The sequence below is a fragment of the Plecotus auritus genome (assembly GCF_963455305.1).
Source record: "Plecotus auritus genome assembly, chromosome: 1".
Taxonomy (NCBI): domain Eukaryota; kingdom Metazoa; phylum Chordata; class Mammalia; order Chiroptera; family Vespertilionidae; genus Plecotus; species Plecotus auritus.
In genome coordinates this window covers 100149696-100161054 of record NC_137770.1, presented here as the reverse complement: position 1 = coordinate 100161054, position 11359 = coordinate 100149696, and the positions used below count along the sequence as shown (strand labels likewise).

The following is an 11359-nucleotide window of genomic DNA, read 5'->3' as shown; positions in this document are numbered from 1 at the left end:
GAGAGGGGCCTTGAAGGGGACTTTTTAGCTGTCAGGCTGAGATCTTAGGAAAGGACTGAGTTAAGAGACTAATAGCTGGTGAGGAGGCCTGAAGACTTTCTCAAATATCACAGACTAGTAGTTTATCCCAGTCTTGGTTCAGGTCTAAATTCATGATAAATCAGAAGTATGGTTCCACAATACCCCACCTTGGCCATCACTGCTTTAAAGCAAGTTTAGAAGGAACAGAATAGGTGAAGCAGCAAATTGCAGTAGTATGCAGGATATTCCTTAGCACTCACTGTATTCAAGTTCACTGGAAACTATTGACAATGGCAATGGCCATGTGCACTTTATCACAGTTGATGGTGGATAGAGCTGTTGAGCGGTCACTCTGGATCAGCTTTGTTTGCATCTATGAAAAGTCTTCCACTGAAAAACTTCTGTGTTATGTTTTATCCCACATTTCTCAACCTTCTTTCCAAGGATGAAAGACGTAGGACATGTCTTGCTAAAGTCCTGACCCAGTGTGTTTAATACCTTGGTTCTAATTCACTGGTTTAGCCATAGAAAGAAATTTAATACATCTTACATTAACAGAATTATACCTTAGAAAGATTAATTTGTCATTAGTGTGTAGGATGTATTAGGAAGGTGGATAGGGACATGAGGAAGCAATTTCAAGGAGACTGCTTGCCAGTAGTTGTGCAGTTGACAATATTTGTTGAAACTATAAGATTCTATAGAGAGGCAGAGGAGAAGGAGGAGGTGAGGCAAGGCTTTCAAGTATATCAGCCAGAAGGTCATTGGCAGTCTTGGGGTTGAGGCGTAAACTAGACTATAGGAGGTTAAGGAAAGAGCAGGTGGGAAGGAAATGGAGATGACAGGTATAAACTTCTCTTTTAATCAGATTGATATGAAGAGAAAGGAAGAGACAAGATGATGGCATGAGTGGGAAGGAGGATTTTTTAGGATTGAAGACAGTCATAAAAAGAGGGGGGAGGAATTACTCCATGGGGAAAGACTGAGATATAAGCAGAGAGGAGATAACTGATGGAGTAGAATCCTAGTGAGGGTGGAAGGGAACACTATTAAGAGCATAAGCACAAGGCAGAGGGAACCCTGAAATGAAGGAGGATTTGTTTCTGAGAAGAAATATGACAGTGTAGACGAAGAGTCATAAATATGTTGATGTAAAGTGAAAGTGTATTGAAATAGGTCACTTCAGGTGCTCTCAAATTTTTTAGGGCAAGGCAAATCTGAGGGTGAGGAGTGGAGTGAGCTGGAGAGTCAATTAACTACCCATTCTGGTAGCTTAATTTTTGCACTTGCTTTTTGGTGCCCTCACACCCTTGACTTTCCACTGTGTCCAGTTTGCTGAACCCTGCATCTGGGAAATCCAATCACCGTGTATGTTGCTCTGTGCACACACCAGCAGCTGCATGACACTAAAGGGAAAATCACATAGTCAGGCCAAGCATGCCTTTTAAAGCTTCTAGTCCTAGCTGGAATATCAATATTGCCATCCATTCCCAGGGCCCATTCCCCACAGCTGCTGCTTTGGAAATCACAGAGAGAAAAATGAATCTGTAGTTGAATCAAGTGGAGATCATTTTAGATCATGAGAGTTTCAGATATTCTCCTTGGGGCTCTTGGTAATAGAATGTTTTTTTTAAAAAAAAAAATAAAAATAATGCTTTAGAAACATTACATATATATAATATATTAATATTTAAAGATTGGAAACCCTGGCCGGAAGGCTCAGCTGGTTGGAACTTCATCCCTTGCACCGAAAGGTTGTGGGTTCGATTCCCAGTCAGGGCACATGCCTAGGTTGTGGGTTTGACCCCCAGTTGGGGTGAGTATGGGAGGCAACTGATCGATGTTTCTCACTTCTTTCTTTCTTTCTTTCTTTCTTTCTTTCTTTCTTTCTTTCTTCCTTCCTTCCTTCCTTCCTTCCTTCCTTCCTTCCTTCCTTCTTTTCTCTCTCTCTCTCTCTCTCTCTCTCTCTCTCTCTCTCTCTCTCTCTCTCTTTCTCTCTCTCTTTAAAAATCAATAAAAACATCCTTGGTGAGGGTTTAAAAAAATGAGTGAAAATGATACACTAAAGTATTTATTTACTCATTTAACAAATAAATATTGAGCACTGTTCCCAGTGCTCAGGGAAATAAATTCTGCCTTCATGGACATTACGTTTTACTGAGGTGAACAGACAATAAATAATAATAATAATCCTATCTAATAAAAGAGTAATATGCAAATTGACCATCACTCCAACACACAAGATGGCTGCCCCCATGTGGTCAAAGATCCTGCCCCCATGTGAACACAAGATGGCCACCACAAGATGGCCAGCAGGGGAGGGCAGTTGGGAGGGACCAGGCCTGCAAGGGAGGGCAGTTGTGGGCGATCAGGCCAGCAGGGGAGGGCAGTTAGGGGTAGCCAGGCTGGCAGAGGAGCAGTTAGGCATCAATCAGGCTGGCAGGGGAGTGGTTAGGGGGTGATCAAACTGGCAGGCAGAAGCAGTTAGGGGCAATCAGGAAGGCATGCAGGCGGGCAGTTGGGAGCCAGCAGTCCTGGATTGTGAGAGGGATGTCCGACTGCCCGTTTAGGCCCGATCCTACTGAGATCGGGCCTAAATGGGCAGTCGGACATCCCTCAAGGGGTCCCAGATCAGAGAGGGTGCAGGCTGGGCTGAGGGACCCACACCCCCGTGCACGAATTTCATCACCGGGCCTCTAGTAATAATAATAATAATAATGCAGAACTATGAACAAAAATAAGGCAGAGTAAGAGTATAGAGGGTGCTGGAGAAGGGACAGTACTTATCTCAAGATGGTAGTGTTACAGCTGATTTATATCTTTTTCTTTTTTTTTCCTTTCATAATTGAGATTTTATTGTTTCGAGGGTCAGTACACAGACATTTCAATTTGTACACAATTCTTAACATACTTACCAAAAATGTAAAGTCATGTAATTGTGATTCTTTTCTAAACAGTTATTCCAGTGACTTTCCAGCTTAAAATTTAGAGACTAACTTTCCTCAGTAGAGCATCAAGTACCAATATCTTCAAATGTTGATACGCTGTTACATCAAAGTCCCACTAATTCACAATTTAATATCATATACACTACATAATCAAATTTTCAGTCTTTCACAGCACATAGACAAAGTTACTAGGAAAACTGGACTACCACACCAAAGATGTTACAGATGCACAAAATTCTGACAGGGAGAGCCAAGATCAAGGAGTGGTTTTCTTTAGGAAATAATTCTACCAAAAACATGTGAATAGAAGTAATTTAAAATGTTCAAGACATAGCAAACACATGACTGACTACATATTGCCATTTAGTATACTTTGTATTATAGGATATAAAAATTACCCCCATCTATGGAATGTTGAGCTGACACCCAAGACAATCAAAGTCTCCCATATTCAATATCCCACTATTTTCTGGTTGTACCAAAAAATCAACAACCAGCAAGTGATTTCACCTCTTAAAAAAAAGCATTTACACTTAAAAAAATGGGATGAAGTGGAATTCCCTCCTTCTTAAAAACGTTTCTAGAGCTACTAAAAAACTTGCATTTACAAAATAGTTGATAAAAATATTCCTCTGGATTGTACAAGAAGGGAGACAGGGACCACTGATAAGACATGGTATATGACATTAATCAGACTTGGCTTCTTTTCCTCCTGCTTCATCTGAGGTTGGACTCTCCCCGTTTTTAGTTTCTCCGTTTTCCGCAGGTAAATCTTCTTTAGGTTCCTGGTCAGCCACTTCGGCCTGCTTTCCCTTTGCTCCCCTTTTCCCTTTCGTTTGCACTTTTTTGTCTGCAGACTTATCCTTTCCTGCCGCCTATTTGGGCTTCGCTTCCACTTTTGCAGGAGCAGGTTTGGCTGACAACCTGGCCGACCTCCTCTTCGGCTCCTCCTTGGCCGCCCCCTCCGCAGAACTGACCTTCCTCTTGGGCATCGTGGTGGCGGGCCAGGCGTGTGCTGGGTGCCTGAGGGCCGCAGCTCCTAGTGGCTTGGCGAACCTGGGTTGCCTGGCCGCTGCCGCGTCTCCCGCTGCCCAAGCTGCTCGGACCCGCGATGGGGGCCATCTTTTTCTTTGTGTTGTTGTGGAGTGAATGCGAGTGAACGACCACTGGAGTCCAGACCAAATTAAAATTTAGGGAGCCTTTATTAGCCGGCCGGCAACTGCTCTGCCTTTCTCCACGCAGGGAGTCCAGGGAGCAGCCCCGACCCTTTGTGCAGGACCACTTTTAAGCACATTAACCACATCCTGTTTTTGCAGAGCAAGTAACCCAAGACAAAACAGTTTTTCCTAAGCAACGTCAGGATCATGCCATTGATGACCATGTTATTTACAGGGTCATCCTGTTCTTCAGAAAGCTGACAGTGATCTATGAAAGAAGGCCTATGTGCTGGGAAGGGGCCATGAGACCGTATCTCAAGGCCTGGCCTGGTGTCAGCACTGACAACTCTATCTGTGGCATAGTCCACGGCCTCAGTAGTGCTCAAAAATTCCCACTCTCTAACAGTGTCTTTCTCTACTTTCCAAATTATTTCCAATAAATATGCATTCCTTCTGTAATTAGAAAAATAAAGTAATTTGGAGAGGTGTTCTATTAAGTGGTAAGGACAGATTATCAGCCTTCTTTTACTTTCTACCTAGTTCTTTTTTGACAAAGGTCTCTTTGGTTTGTTGTTTAGTTATCCACTGTATATAAGGTGTGATTTTCATGGGAGAACAAGAAGGAAAAAGAGCAGGTGGATTTACCACTTTTTCTTTATTTACCTTAGCCTGTAAGCAAAGTGCAAGGAATCAAAGGCCGACCAGCTAGCTCTTGGGAAGAAATGATTTGGTGGAGTGCTAAGTAATAGCTCTGGCAGCTGTGGTCCCACCTGGTCCCACTCCTCTTTGGTTATGTGTCTCACCACAGTAAAAAGGGAACCTCTGGGATTGTCAGATAAACCACTGCCTCTACCATGGCCACTGGTTGACAGGCCCTGCCAGCAGGGCCCTTGTACCTGCCTATGTTACTCACCACCTGAAGGACATCTGCAGCCCCTGGCTTGGAGCTCAGATAACTGAGCCTGTTGCACCTGTCTGTAACTTGATTAGCAGTTATCAAGTTCATAGAACAAAGTCATGTAAGGGTGATAAACGAATAAGAAGCAACTTTGGAATTCAGCATAGAGAATCTTAGGGCTTGAAACCGACTATAGGTTGGTGTTTTTAGAGAAACACCCCCTGGATATGCCTAGGGATAAAGATCTTGGTGTGAGGAGAGATGTTGGAGAGAGATGCTGGGGACATATATGAAAGTTCTGTAGCTTCTTAGAAGTTAATGCTATTATATCTCTAGGTATCACTTATTAGAATGTGCAGATGTCCTGTTTTTATTCAATGTTTTAAGATGCTCTCCAGAACATTATCTCCACACCTAGTAGATTATCAAATAGAAAGCTTTTCATTCCATAATTAGAGATAAGGATGAAAATGTAAAATTCCATGCTATGGATGTCAAACTTAATATGACCTGGTTCCTGCCCTCAGGGGATCAAAGTGATAAGAGGTCAGGCCAGATGCTTAGAGAGTGTAGAGAAGGGGCAAGATACATAAAACATATGTAACATAAAAGTTGTTACTTAATTACTTTTCTTGTTGTTGTTAATCCTCACCTGACAATATTTTTTCCATTGATTTTTAGAGAGAGTGGAGGGAGGAAGGTAGAGAGAGAGGGAGAAACATTGATGTGAGAGAGACACATCAATTGGTTGTCTCCTGCATTCACCCCAACCTGGGCTAGGGATCAAACCTGCAACCCAGGTACGTGCCCTTGACTGGGAGTCAAACCCTCAACCCTGTGGTTTATGGGCCAATGCTCTAACCATTGAACAACCACCCAGGGCACTTAATTCCTTTTTTTTGTTAAAATAAATCTTTATTGTTCAGATTATTACAGGTGTTCCTCTTCCCCCACCCCCCCATAGCTCCCCTCCACCTGATTCCCCACCCCACACCATGCCCTTACCCCCCGCCACTGTCTTCATCCATAGGTGTAAGATTTTTGTCCAATCTCTTCCCGCACCCCTCACACCCCCTCCACCCTGAGAATTGTCAGTCCACTCCCTACGCCCCTGATTCTATTATATTTATCAGTCCATTCTGTTCATCAGATTTTTTATTCACTTGATTTTTAGATTCACTTGTTGGTAGGTATGTATTTGTTGTCATTTTGTTGTTTATCATTTTTATCTTTACCTTTTTCTTCTTCTTCCTCTTCTTAAAGAACACCCTTCAGCATTTCATGTAATCCTGGTTTGGTGGTGATGAACTCCTTTAGCTTTTTCTTGTCTGTGAAGCTCTTTATCTGACCTTCAATTCTGAATGATAGCTTTGCTGGGTAGAGTAATCTTGGTTGTAGGTTCTTGCTATTCATCACTTTGAATATTTCTTGCCACTCCCATCTGGCCTGCATAGTTTCTGTTGAGAAATCAGCTGACAATCGTATGGGTGCTCCCTTGTAGGTAACTAACTGTTTTTCTCTTGCTGCTTTTAAGATTCTCTGTTTGTCTTTTGCCCTTGGCATTTTAATTATGATGTGTCTTTGTGTGGTCCTCTTTGGATTCCTCTTGTTTGGGGTTCTCTGCACTTCTTGGACTTGTAAGTCTATTTCTTTCACCAGGTAGGGAAAGTTTTCTGTCATTATTTCTTCTAATACGTTTTCAATATTTTGCTCTCTCTTTTCTTCTGGCACCCCAATAATTTGGATGTTGGTATGCTTAAAGTTGTCCCAGAGGCTCCTTACACTATCTTCATATTTTTGGATTTTTTTTCTTTTTGTTTTTCTGGTTGGGTGTTTTTTTGTTTCCTCATATTTCAGATCTTTGGTTTGATTCTTGGGGTCCTTTGATCTACAGTTGAATTTCTGTATATTCTTTATTTCAGACAGTGTATGCTTAATTTCTGACTGGTCCTTTTCCATTTTTTTTTTGGCATTCTCATTAAGGTCCTTGAAGGTCTCACTAAGCTTCTGGGAGGTCTCATCAAGTTTCTCGGCGGTTTTTAGAAGATTCTTGAGTAACCTTATAAATGTGGTTTTGAACTCTATGTCTAGTAGTTTGCTTTCCTCCATTTCTTTCATTCGTGACATGTTTCTTTGTCTCCACATTTTGCTGCTTCCCTGTGTTGATGGAGTGGTTTTCCATGGTAGGTGACCAATGGTTCAGCCTATCACCTGAGGTGGACACTCTTGGTGTACCCCTTTGTGGGCTGAGTGCAAAGTCTTGGTGTAATTAAGCCTTGATTGCTGTTGGTACACTGGGAGGAATTGACCTCCAGGCCAATTGGCTGTGAGGACCCGCTGTGTCTATAATGGAAGAACTGCTGTGCTGGAGACACACTTATGGGGCAGGACTTGTTTTAGTGGGGCTTTGGTGCTCACTGAGTCTGCCTCTTGAATGTGTCATTTATGGATGTGAGTAGTTGAAATCTGGTGTCGTCTCACACTGACCACTAGATACACTAGCTTCTGGATCTCCAATGGGGTGCAGGTCAGCTACTGTCTGAGGCCACCCAGCAGGAGCTACAGTGAGAACTACAGTTTTCTCCTCTTTGCTTGGGGTTTGGAGGTTTTGGAGCTGTCCTACCAGAGCTGCAGTTTGTTTGGTTAAGCTGTGATAGGGGAGGCCATTTATATGCAAAAGCCGCTGGCTGCGTGGAGCTTGGGTGGGTTTGTAGATTGTGCGGGGCGGGGTCTCAGGGAGTCACTAGGCTAGGGCGTGGCAAAGAGCGATAGCTGCCAGTCAGCCGTCTCTGCGTCTCTGCGTTTCCAAGTCCCCACGTCCCGCGCCCCAGCACAGTAAACAATGATTGCTGCGCACACCTCTGCAAGAAAGCTACCCTCACTTTCCGACCCGATGGCAGACAGTCCAGCTTCTCCCCGTAGGGGTTTGGGTCTCCAGCGTCTCCCCAGAGACTGGAGTTCAGAGTAATCGGGAGCTTGTCTCCCTTCGGGTTGAAAAAGGCAGCACACCCAGTCTCCTGCTGCCAGCCCAATTCGTGCGCCTCCATACCTCAGCTTTTCAGCGCTTGTGCACGTCTCATTGCTCTTTTCTCTTTAGAGTTTAGAGTAATCGGGGCTTGTCTCCCTTTGGGTTGAAAAAAGCAACGCCTGCGGCCAGCCTGGATCGCGCGCTTCTGTACCTCAGCTTTTCAGCGCTTGTGCACGTCTCAATGCTCTTTTCTCTTTCCTTCTAGTTGTAGAACTTCCATTCAGCCAGCTTTCCCATGGTTCTGGGTCTTAGATGTTTTGTCTTTTAGTTGTAGTTTTGAAATTGTTGTGCGAGGCAGCAGTTTAGGTGTTTACCTATGCTGCCATCTTGGTTCCTCCTTAATTACTTTTTAAATGTACAATTTAGTGGCATTAATTATATTTACAATGTACAACCATCACAACTGTCATAAAATATATATAACATAAAAGTTGTCATCTAATCATTTTTTAAAGTATATAATTTGGTGGTATTCGTTATATTCAGAGTGTTGTGTAAGCATCCCATTGCCACTATTTCCAAAATTTTATCACCCAAACATAAACTTGGTATCCATTAAGCAGTAACTCCCCATTCCCTCCTCCCCCCAGCTTATGGTAACCTCAAATCTGCTTGCTGTCTCTGTGAATTTGCCTATTCTGCATATGTCATGTAAATGAAATCTTACCATATATGTTTCTTTATGTTTGGTTATTTTACTTATGGTAATATTTTCAAGGTCAATCCATATATTAGAATTTAGTTCCTTTTATGGCTAAATAACATTCCATTAAATGTATGTAGCACAGCCCTGGCTGGTGTGGCTCAGTTGGTTGGAGCATTGTCCCATATACCAAAAGGTATCAGGTTCGATTCCTAGTAAGGGCACATACCCAGGTTGCAAGGTCAATCCCTGGTCAGGGCGAGTTTGGGAGGCAACCAATTGATATTTCTCTCTCACGTCAATGTTTCTCTCTCTCTCTTCCCCTCCCTCTTTCTAAGATCAATAAAAATTTTTTTTAAAAAAGGTGGAAGATCCAAAGATAGGTGTTTGTTTCTTTTTTTAAAATATATAGAACATTTTGTTTACCTATTCATCTGTTGGTGGATACTTGGGTTTTTTCTGTTTTTTGGCTATTGTAAAAAATGCTGCAGTGAACATTGAAGTACAGTATCTGTTTAGGTTCCTGTTTTCAATTCTTTTGGGTATAAACATAGGAGTGGAATTGTTGGATTATATGGTAATTCTGTTTGGCTTTTTGAGGAACCACCCATCTGTTTTTCATAGTTGCTGCATCATTTTATATTTTTACCACCAATTTACCTGGATTCCAATTTCTTCACATCCTTGCTAACATTTATTATTGTCTTTCTGATTATGGTTAACCTAGTGGGTGTGAGGTGTTTCTCATTGTGGTTTTGATTTCTCTAATGACTAATGATGTTGAGCATTCTTTTTTTTAAATTTAATTTTATTGTTTAAAGTATTGCATATAGTAGTACATATATCTCCTTTTCTTTCCCCCCATTGACCTTCCCCCAGCCTCCCTCACCCCATGTTGAGCATTCTTGTTTATTGGACATGGATGTATCTTCTTTGGATAAATGTCTACTCAAGCCTTTTGCCCATTTTTCAATTGGATTATTATTTTTTTGTTAAATTGTAGGAGTTTTTTACATACATTCTGGATATTAATTCTTTATCAGACATCTGATCTGCAGATTTTTTTCTCCCTTTTCGCGGTTGCCTTTTCATTCTCTTGATAGAAAGATATACACAAGCTTTGACGTGCACAAGCTCTGCCTCCCTCTTGTAAGGATTCTTATGATGACACCCAATAATCCAGAAGAATCTCTCCATTGCAAGTTTCTTAATTTAATCACATGGGCAAAGTCTGCTTCTTTGCCATGTATGTATTCCCCGTTCTGACGATAGGACGTAGTTGAGCCATTATTCTATCTACCACAATCCATTAAAAGAAAAAAAAAAAAAAAGGTCAACAAGGTCAGAAAGTTTGAATGCGTTTATGCAAAAAGGTGAAAGCAAGCAACTGTGGAGAAAAACAACCTGCCTTGAGTGCAGCTTTCACTTAGGGCTTCTGCTCTGTATCCCTCCTTTTTCTCTGCCAGGAATGCCCTTTGCTGGGTTATTTAACTTCTCTTTTCATTCTTGAAATGGGACTAGTTATCCTTCCTCTTTTCCTCACATAGGTCTTAAGGGTGAGAGATAAATAGAACCAGTTTGGTGCTTTTAGTCATCTGTGTGAACTAGAAGTTCCTAATATAAAATCCTTTTGGGGAAATGTTAGGAAAATAGGATCACCTGAGTCTAAATACTGCCCAGCAAATTGGAAGCTGTGTGAGCTTAAGCCCATTAATTAACTTCTCTGGTCTGGTCACTAATTTCCTTGTTTGTAAAATAGGATTGATAATGTTTGCACCTTAAAGACTGTTATGAGGGTTATATGAATTTTAAACAAGGAAAGCACTTAGAACAGCGCTGGGCATATAGGAAGCATTCAATAAAAAATAATTTTTTAATTGTGGTAAAATATACATAAATTTTACAGTTTTAAGCATTTAGGTGTATAGTTCTTAAGTACATTCACATTGTTGTGCAACCATACCCACTGTCCATCTTCAGAACTTTTTCAATTCTGTTAAGCAATAACTCTCCATCATCCTCTCCTCCCAGCTTCTAGCAATCACCATTCTATGAATTTGACTATTCTAGGTTCCTCATATAATTGGAATCATAGGATAGTTGTCCTGTGACTGGCTTATTTCACATAGCATAATGTCCTCAAGGTTCTTCCATGTTGTAGTATGTGCCAGAATTTCCTTCCCTTTTAAAGCTGAATAATATTCCATTGCACGGATATAGAATGTTTTGTTTATCCATTCATCTGTCAATGGACATTTGGGTTGTTTCCATCATTTCAGCTACTGTCAATAATGCTACTCTGCACATGAAAGTACAAATATCAGTTCAGGTTTCTACTTTCACTTCTTTTGGGTATATACCCAGAAGTGAGATTGCTGGATCATATGGTAATTCTATGTTTAATATTTGAGGAACCATCATACTGTTCTTCACAGCAGCTGTACCATCATCCTCATGGCTTTAAATGCTATGTACAAGCTGATGAATTTCAGCCTTATACCTACAGCTCTATGCCCTGTCTGAGCTGTATGTAGTTGTATACAATTGCCTGCTTAGTCTTGTCAATTAGAGATGTTTCACAGACCTGATGAGATTAAACATGTCCCATAATGAATTGTGTACTCAGCCTACTTCTCTTCATCTTTGGTAAGTGGCACTAACAAA

General features: G+C 41.5%; 1 pseudogene across 1 annotated transcript; it reads right to left on the bottom strand.

Annotated features, from left to right (window-relative positions):
- Nucleotides 1-3394: 3394 nt before the first annotated feature.
- Nucleotides 3395-4000, bottom strand: LOC308253223 (non-histone chromosomal protein HMG-14-like; annotated as a pseudogene). Its single transcript has one exon. The product of its transcript is annotated as a non-histone chromosomal protein HMG-14-like (transcript).
- Nucleotides 4001-11359: the final 7359 nt, after the last annotated feature.